Here is a 10,580-nt window from a genome sequence, read left to right as displayed (position 1 = left end):
AAGTCGCCCTGCTTAATGAACCATGTTTGTTTGCCGGGCAGACGCGACGATCCGTCTGCGACATTATAGTGCCGCGATCGATAGTTAAGAATATGACCTATTGTAAGCCGCATGGCGTAACATTCTCCCCCCGTTGAGAGGGTACCGATCAAACTAGCGAGGTGTGGTTGAAGTTCCCATCTTATTTCGTCTCGGTGGCTAGTTGTTCGGGTTTCTCGAGATCGGGTTGAATTGGCAGTGGGACAAGCCTTTTGACGCCCCGATCCAAAATGCTCTTTGCCGTCTGAACTGTAGCTGTCCGGATGACACCATCGGCGCCTGGTTGAACCTTGATAACTCGGCCCAGAGGCCAATGCATGGAGGGAACGTTGTCCTCTCTGAGGATGACGATTGTGCCCTTTTGGATGCTGTGTCCACCCTTGCTCCATTTATTGCGGTTGGTTAGCTCGTTCAAATACTCCTTATGCCAGCGGTTCCAAAAATGTTGTTTAAGCTGTTGGATATGCTGCCATTTGGAGAGTCGGTTCGATGGAATGTCTCTGAAATCTCGATCACGTAAGCACATTAATGAATCGCCAATGAGGAAATGTCCGGGAGTGAGGGCTAGGAGATCATTTGGATCGGTGGAGATAGGAGTTAGCGGGCGGGAATTGAGGACTGCTTCTATTTCTATGATAAGAGTATTACGGTGTTAAGCTCATATGTTTCTGTTTCTCCACTCGCGCTGCGCCATAATATCCTTTGATATTTCCGATCCTCTGGTCGTACGAGGAATTGCCGATACATTTTCTCGATGTCGCCAGTGAGTACGTACTGATGAGCGCGGAATCTAATTAATATACAAAATAAATTGTGAATTGATTCGAGAATATAGGATTTCCCCATTTTCATGATTATCGTGATTTTTGTATAAATATATTTTTTAAGATACTAATAATTAGGTACTTATAAATTAGTATTATCAATTATTTTGCATTTATAATTCCGCCTCTAGTATAAGTGTTAATTGAAAACTAACTTTATGTTTCAAAAAGTACTAGCAAAGTCGTTGAGTAACAAGCCACTGATGCTAACACAAATAGCATTGTCGTAATTAAATATTTCTAAATATTCATTTTTCATTTTGAACCTGTAGAAACAATTTATTATATATACTATTAGCTAAGTAATTGCATATTTAATTAAGTCGAAATATAAAACTTAGTTATTTTAATAATTTAAAAAATAAAAAACTGACAAACATTTCAATTTAATTTATGGTTGGAACAAAAGACAGTTATTCTTCATTAATTGAAATATTGCAATGCAGAGTACTTTCCAAAATACGCCGAGAGTATTCCTGATGGTGAAACGAGCGTTGCTTCATCGAACGCAGCTAAAGAAAACAACATCTATGTAGTTGGTGGTACGATGCCTGAAATAGAGGGCGCTAAATTGTACAATACCTGTACTATTTGGGGTCCCGATGGAACTTTGATAGCAAAACACCGAAAGGTAAGTAATATATTCCTTTATGGCTTTGAATTTGAAAATATTGGGGTGAAGAAAGTGACTCTATCTAGGAATAATTTAGGAATATACATATGTACATACGTATACTATAACCAATTCTATAATTTACGGTTTATAAAATACGTTATGATACGGGAAACGCCCATTTTTGTTGTAATGTGTTTGTTGTTGTATAAATTTTTCACATACTTAAAATATTATTATACTTATTTTTTCTCCTTTTTAAACATTATTAAATGATAAGATTTTTTAATAAAAGAAAGTGATAAAAACGCTGTCAGTTATTAAATAAAAAATAATTAAAGTTTAGGAGTTGGTAACTTTGATATTAAATTACAAAAGTTGCAGCAATAGAATTAGCGACCACATTTTTATGTTATTAGGTACATCTATTCGACATCGACATTCCTAATAAGATTACTTTTCGAGAGAGTGATTCACTCAGTCCTGGTAACTCCCTAACGACGTTCGATGTGAAGGGCTGCAAAATAGGTATTGGCATTTGCTATGATATTAGATTCGAGGAAATGGCACGCATTTATCGGAACAAAGGTACAGTAACTTAATCGATCAATACTTAACTAGCAAAAAATTAAATATCTTTCTTAAATATATTCTATATAAAATTAATATAATCTGTAACTCTGTATAAAAAGAAGCTTAATTTAAAAAACCAGTATATTTGCTGAAAATGAAACAAATAAAAGAATTAAAAGCACAATAAGAGGACTGTCCTCGCATATTCAGAAATGATGGAATGTGAACCGTGCAACTACGAAGTTAATTGGTATTCGGTGGCTTCATATTTCCTGCTTCTCTGGGTTAGGTTGCCAAATGCTGATATATCCAGCGGCATTCAATATGACCACTGGACCACTGCACTGGTCATTACTTCAGCGTTTCAGAGCGAATGATAATCAATTATACGTTGCCTGCATATCACCGGCTCGTGTTCCTTAAGCAAGTTACGTCGCATGGGGACATACACAGTTGACCAATCCCTGGGGAAAGATTCTTTACGATTTGGAAACTCAAGAGAATATGGCAGTCACCGATATCGGTAATTTACAGCTTAAAATTAAAAGCGAGAGATCCATGATGTAATTAATTTTTAGTCTCGTTAATTTATCGATTTAGCCATCTTCCTCTGTATTTGTTGAATTTATTAATAAGCATTACTTATTACTTCGTATGTTTCTTTTTTCTATCAGATCTAAAAGTTGTTGAGGAAGTAAGGGCTCAGATACCTACATTTTCTCAGAGACGTACAGATTTGTACGACACTGTCTGTAAGAAGGAGTAACTCTACACTAAAACAGAAAATGTTTTTTTATAATATTTCTACTACGATATCCTTTTTTTGTGAATTATTACTAATTTCTTATCATTTGTACTAAATGAATGACTCAATTAAGAAAACCAAAACGTTATAAATAATAATCTGTATATCTTGTGTATCAACATGTAATTGGATATTATAATAATATAGGAATGCTATAATAATATAGGATAATAATATAGGAGAATAGTAATATAGAAAAAAACTACATGCTTTTAAACACCTTTAATATCGATCACATAAATTGTTATAATTCACAATGATTACGCATACATAAAAGACCCCTTGATAGTAAAATTTACGATCAAAAGGCAATTACGTATCGTTTAACAACATTTAATTTATAACACCTTTTAAACATTTAGACAGATTAACACATAACACTTCTTATATATAAACATCAATTCGAAGTTATCAGCTTGGAGAAATTGGTCGATTAATACCTGTAGATTGTCTGTCTCGATGAAAGACTTAAAGAGAGCAAAAACATGATAATGCCGCTAATATAATATTCCTTCTTTCTTGTATCTGTCTGCCTCTCAGGTCGTTTTACTAATTACAATAAGTAATTTCGCCTTCTTTGCGCTCTCTTTTAACGCATTCGAGACCGAAAGAAATTCATATCAGTCAGTAGGCAAGGGTATAGTATACATATTTTATATATAACTTATGTAGTAATGTATATATCATGTTAATTTCATATTTTTTTCAATATAGAATTATTATATATATATATATATATGACTGTACATAATACATTATAGAATAACATAGTATATAATTTTATATTTTAAAAATATGAGGCATACTATTTAAGATTGTCATCGATTTAAAATCAAAGTATGAAAAGGATACCCTGGAGAGAGTAAAACACAGAATCATTCTAACTAAACATTCAGATCGTACCGACACCTAGGTATCGTCTTACAATTAAATCTCGGTCTCGAATGGATTAAAATGAAATACATACTTGCAGCTTCAACATCTTCAATATCGAGAAGATTCAAACTTTACAAATAAATGTAAATTGCGATGTAAAACAACGCGATGTAAAAAGGGAAAAAGGAGGAAAGAAGGAACAGGGAAGCAAAGAGAAGAAACGAATTTTTCATTTTCTCTTGCCAGGAATATAAGATGCTAAGTAATCTTCCTAAGTAATCTCCTCCAGCTTTTTCTAGTTTGATCAATAATTATTAGTACATGTTAGGAAAACAAATAGAATTTTTGTTCTCAAGCGAGGTATAATCTAAATTTTGTATGTACACAAAAATGTTAAATATCTGTAATAAACATGGTATAATCAATTTTTTTACATAAAATTATATTGTATAGGCTATTGTTATTTAAACATTTTAAATTGGATGAAGAAAAAAAATGACGCAAATAAAACGTAGGACATTTTAATTAAAGAGACTAATATAGAGATTTATCTACTTAACTGTGATTAAATCATCTCCACTTAACGCTCTACCTCTTCTATTAATTATGCTTCGTTAAACTATGATTACAGAGGATGGGTTTTTTGATAAAATGACATTCTGACAAATATATATAGATCGATATATATAGATATAGATAGACAAATATATAGATTCTTACAACAGTAGTTATGAATGAACAGTAGTTATTGTATCAATTCCGTTCTTCAGAAGCTTCATTTGTGAAAAGACAATTCGCCAGAATATGGATTCACTGTAGTTATAGCTATAGGATTTCAATCTAGTTGACAGACTTGCTTTACGTAGAGAATATCTGTCTCTTGTTCTACCTTATCGCGATTCTCTCCTCATCTTATACGCTTTGTCGAGCAAAGTAATATTGGCATATATCTCGGCTCTGGTTACAATCATTAGTTTCCGCCTAAACGGTTAGAATCACATAGCTCGCGCTCTACTCTCGTTTATTCAACATTCAGGCCATATGGTCGCATGCGACGAGTTTTATGTTAATTCCGACCGATTACAATACCTTTCTTTCGTTTACAAGGAACGACGAGACTGGCAGTTGCGTGATTTCCAATGCAAAGGCCGCGATATCTGCACGATAACCTAACCTCAACCGATTTTGTTGTACTATTCTTACGTGGACTTCGTTTGTACCACTTTCGTAACAAAAATAGAATACGTAGAACACAGCATTCCGTTATGCGATATTGTCGATTCCTAACATCCGAAAAATCAGAGATAATTATTTCCCTACAGTTGTACATTTGTGTGAAAAATTACGAACGTAAAGTTGTTTGGTGCATGCACAGTCCTCCCCTCCGCTGCATTTGCGTGGACATGCTAGAAAGATTCACTTTTCCACGGTGAAACTGTATGTATTATAATTTCATTTTTACAAAGGTCGAACATCCTACTATGCATAAATTTAATATTAATATAAGCAGGTTTCGTGTTAAGTATTACATCTGACGTATAAGCACACGTGTGTACGAGCCTTGGTTTTAAATGTCTTATAGTAGACACCGAAAAGATTATTCAGTTGGATATCTGACTCAATATCAATATTTTACTAGGAGATAACATGTTAAGAACACGTTGGTGGATGGCATGGGAGATGATGAATGAAGACATACTTCTGTGAGATACATAAAATAGTAGTCAGAACGTATTTTGGCGCTTGGGGACAGCAACAGCTTTTTTTTTTTTTTATTTATTTGTTGGAATTACAATCAATTCTCGCGTTGAGAATTTTCAGTAATTTTTCTGGCGTGGCGCAGTGACATGGCTGTTTATTTACAATAAGTTAATACTTATTATAGATAGGTATAATTTATAAGTATTATAAGTAAGTGCATTAGCTTAATTTGGATAATTAAATGAATCTAACGTTTAGGTCTAGCGGGTAGTGCCTCTTCAGCCTGCGAATCTGGTCCGTCGTATCGAGTAGTCCAGTGATTAGGGGGTTTCGGTGTTTCTTGACTCTTTTGCTATATCTGTCGCTATATTTTGCTATTTCCTCTTTGACTGTAGGTATCTTGAGGTCGCGATGGATGGTTTCGTTGGTAACATACCAAGGTGCGTCTATTAAGGCTCTTAGCGTTTTCGATAGGAATCGTTGTAGTATTTCGATGTTGGAGTTACTTGCTGTTCCCCATCGCTTCCTATATCCCTATATTCCGTACTTGCTTCGCTTGGTACTTTTATAATTTTCGCAGTTTCAATAAAAAATTTAATTCTTAACAGATTAAAGATTTAACCTCTTGCTTTATAGTGTACAATTATTTTTTTTTTTTTTTTTTTTGTATAGGTTATGTGATCCATAGTTTGAGTAAGCAGTACACACACACACACACACACACACACACACACACACACACACACACACACACACACACACACACACACACACACATATTTACGTGACAAGCTTTCATTTCAATCTATATTTAAGATTAATATTTTATCAGTTTCTGTTCGTAACAACATCGAAGTAGTCAATAAGTTTGAAGAGTATAATTAAGGAAGCTATGAAGCAAGAGGTTAAGAACAAATTCTGAAAGAGGTTATGTACAACTCAGTAGTACTGCTTTACATTACTTTGCGAATTACTTTTCAAGCATAAAAATAGTTTAACAGCCACTTATAGTTACTTCCTTACCATTACATTCATTAAATTCGTTTGATTTTGTAAACTAAATAACCACGCTGACCAGTCTCTTATTTAAAATAGAATTATTTTGTCATATATCCAACAGTTTACTTTCTCTTCGTAAATATTATTAATAATTTTATCAATTTCGTATACTTCCATCCTTCGTATAAGTGACAATAAATCAGAAGAGCTTCATAGCAATATTGAACAACATACAGTCAACTACAACACCATTAGATACATCCACCATACAGTCAACTACAACACCATTAGATAACAGCAATACAATAGATTATAATTTTCTACGTGTCATTGATTCATCATCATCATTTTCCATTTTTTTAGCATATGTAAAAACGTATCTGACGTAATCTTACCTCGCTCTTTGAGTACAAAAATCCATTCAAATGAAACAAAGGGAAAAGAAATAAGAAAACAAACACTCACATACGAATCTTCATTACATAACTGTATGTACTCCTCGAGGTATAATTACTCAGACACGTTACAGCGTACCTTCTTCGTTCCCTGATGGCTGATGTTGATCGTTGACGTTTATAGTGAAAGAATTTCGTCAACGGCGCCATCTGGATCCCTGTTGAAAAATTAAACTAGCCGCAACAGCACCATTAAGCTCATCACCCAGAGTAGCTTTTGTTGCTGAGTCGTGGAGGAATTATTATCATCAACGACATAAACTTTACCAGTTCCGGTAATGTTCTTCATGTGATCCAGGCATTCGAACTCGCAACATCGCTTTCCAAGACGAAATTTTTTGCATGTCTGTAGTAAAAAGAAATCGAATCTGGTCCGTCGTATCGAGTAGTCCAGTGATTAGGGGGTTTCGGTGTTTGTTGACTCTTTTGCTATATCTGTCGCTATATTTTGCTATTTCCTCTTTGACTGTAGGTATCTTGAGGTCGCGATGGATGGTTTCGTTGGTAACATACCAAGGTGCGTCTATTAAGGCTCTTAGCGTTTTCGATTGGAATCGTTGTAGTATTTCGATGTTGGAGTTACTTGGACAGCAACAGCTGGTGATACTGTCATACACCTCCATTTATAAACTTTCGAAAATCGATGTGACCTTCAAACTTTAGTGTATTCTGTTTCACAGCACAAAATGTTTCCGAAACGTACGTTTATTGTTACAATAAACTTGACTAGTGGCTCTGAAATACTATCCTTGAAAAAACAATGGGGAAATTGGAGCAAAAGCAGAAGGAAATAAACAAAGACCTTGTTGGTTCGTAAAAATAAAATATGCTACAGGAAAAACTTTTTCCAACGGATTGAGATGCGACAAGCTTTAAAAGCTATGACGCGAATCGAGCGTTTGTCTACAAGAGCGCATTTTCGGTGGATATATATGTCGGAATGACATTGGGGATAGGGTTGTCGGTGTTTGAGGAGTCTTCATTGAAGGTAGCCATCGTTGCGGTGTAACGAAGATACGATTTATTGACACAGGTATGAATAACACAGGTTTGACAATCTACCACGGCGGTGAGACGTCCGCGACACTAGTGACAATGGTCTCCGGTTCGATAACGAATCCGCGGCCAACGGGATGACAGATGGGCGTTCTCGCTGAATCTAAGTCTGATTCGTAAAAATAATTGCTGAGCGTAAAGACGTTACTCTTTGGTCGACGGGAGCGCGTAAAAGAATGCCCGTCCCGTCCCGATGATGCCACAGAGGAAAACTATAATGGGGTGTGTCTAAGGACACGAGATCATCGGATTCGTCGAGGAAAGCCTTCGTTTAGGAAGTAAGGGAAATTGACGTTGCTGCTAATTGGTCAATCTCCATATCGGTGGTTAGAAAAAGATGGTAGCCGCCCTCGAGGGAAAGTTGCTAGTGGGAGACGCCGCTCGTTGAAAAATATGTCTCCCCTATCTTCCCGTAGTTGGGACAAAGACTGTTTGTCTGTTTGAAGGACTTTAGTTAACTAAACCTTAAGATTTATAACGGGCCCTCGGGCTAGCCGAACATGTACTGCGGAGACGCATCGACATCTGGCAATCATCTTACTCGAAGAATAGGGTCTGCGTGTGGCGAGCCACGGGACAGAAACCGTGGGAATGTTTACTGTCGCGTGTCGCCACGAATATTTCTTTTAAGGAGAACTATAGAATTACTCCATACCTTTGTTAGGCAAAGCGTTCATCCCTTGACCGCGGCTACGTTGGGCGACAGACTGTCACCTCGAGCCAAAGCTCACCGTCACTAATCTCGAACAATTACAATCGGATTGAATAACTACAATAGTTTAGTTACAGTTATAGTAGACTTTAGATTGCAATGTTGCGGGGCTATCCAAAGGTTCCGGTGTCCTTTCATCTCCGACATATAGATATACATGTATATGTGACGAAATATACTAAAGCAATATTGACCCTTTGTCGCTGAAAGTATCAAACTACAAAACTTCCTTTCAAATTTTCAGAATAAGGAAATCAGGATCATGATAAATAATTGGAACATAATTAAAAATAATATATCTTCTCTATAAGATAATGAATACATTGGTTCATTTAATTTTTATGGATATTCAAACGCTTCTGTGAAATAAAACGTCAAGATTATAGAGTATAAAATTCATAGCTATGAAATAACTAAAACTCTGATGTATTATTAAAAATATACGTTAGGTTGTATGTAGTGATACATACAAAGATTACATGTACAAACCCATAATTAACACAATGCTACCGCAACCATTCTGCAATCTACCTTGCCCAAAACACTCTTCCAGTCACCTCCAAACTCTTCAATTCTCTCCACCTAACCACCCACAAACCATTCACAAACATGCAATTCCCGACAAAAGAAGAACTTATCGTCAGTTGTCCTTAACATCTCGTTCATTCATTTGGTCCCTATCCCCCTATTTCCTCCCACTGCGATGATCGCACTACATTTTTCCACGTCTCTATTCTATTCTCTGGATGATCTGAATTCTCGAGCAGTCGAGTGACGATTGATCTGTACAATTGATCGATTTCTTTTTACTACAGACATGCAAGAAATTCCGTGTTGGAGAGCGATATTGCGAGTTCGAGTGCCTGGACCATCTGAAGAACGTTACCAGAACTGGTATAGTTTATGTCGTTGATGATAAGAATTCCTCCACGACTCAGCAACAAGAGCTACTCTGGGTAATGAGCTTAATGGTGCTGTTGCGGCTATTTTAATTTTTCAACAAGGATCCAGATGGCGCCGTTGACGAAATTCTTTCATTATAAACGTCAACGATCAACATCAGCCATCAGGGAACGAAGAAGGTACGCTGTAACGTGTCTGAGTAATTATACCTCGAGGAGTACATACAGTTATGTAATGAAGATTCATATGTGAGTGTTTGTTTTCTTATTTCTTTTCCCTTTGTTTCATTTGAATGGATTTTTTTACTCAAAGAGCGAGGTAAGATTACGTCAGATACGTTTTTACATATGCTAAAAAAATGGAAAATGATGATGATGAATCAATGACACGTAGAAAATTATAATCTATTGTATTGCTGTTATCTAATGGTGTTGTAGTTGACTGTATGGTGGATGTATCTAATGGTGTTGTAGTTGACTGTATGTTGTTCAATATTGCTATGAAACTCTTCTGATTCATTGTCACTTATACGAAGGATGGAAGTATGCGAATTGGGAGAAGTCAGGTTGAGAGATGCAAGATTTATACGCTCGTTCTGTCAGTTATCCCAGTGTCTGTTACGCGATAGAAAATGAACGAACTGAATAATAAATGCATTATCGGCATGAAGATTGCTTGATGTAGGCCACCGCTTTTTTTCTATCCTTCCGATACCATTTTTCTTTTTTTTCTTTTTTTGCGAAACACTTTGCTAGTCGTGAGAAGCAGCAATTCCCTTCTGCGAATCAATTACGGTTCACGAGAAATTGTATTATAGCCTGGAACGTATTCAAATTATCTTCAATTATTCTCGGCTGTTTCCATTTCCATTCGTCTCTTACGTAAGTACTCGTTTGATGTACGTACATAGTGAGACAATAATCGTTAACACCTTTAATGTCTTCAGTATTATAGAATAAGACGCGAAAATACGTTGAAACCTGACTTTTAGATTCGCGAGACTCTATAAGGCTTCGAAAGTCTC

The 10,580-nt window shown here is 35.9% G+C and overlaps 1 protein-coding gene across 1 annotated transcript in view; it reads right to left on the bottom strand.

The window, feature by feature from the left end:
• Window positions 1-10,580, bottom strand: part of LOC126876351 (venom serine protease Bi-VSP-like) — a 101,472-nt gene that overhangs the window by 51,750 nt on the left and 39,142 nt on the right. The gene's annotated exons all lie outside the window — the stretch shown is intronic.

The sequence above is a fragment of the Bombus huntii genome, unplaced genomic scaffold, assembly GCF_024542735.1.
Source record: "Bombus huntii isolate Logan2020A unplaced genomic scaffold, iyBomHunt1.1 ctg00000072.1, whole genome shotgun sequence".
NCBI lineage: Eukaryota > Metazoa > Arthropoda > Insecta > Hymenoptera > Apidae > Bombus > Bombus huntii.
This window is presented reverse-complemented; position numbering and strand designations above follow the sequence as displayed.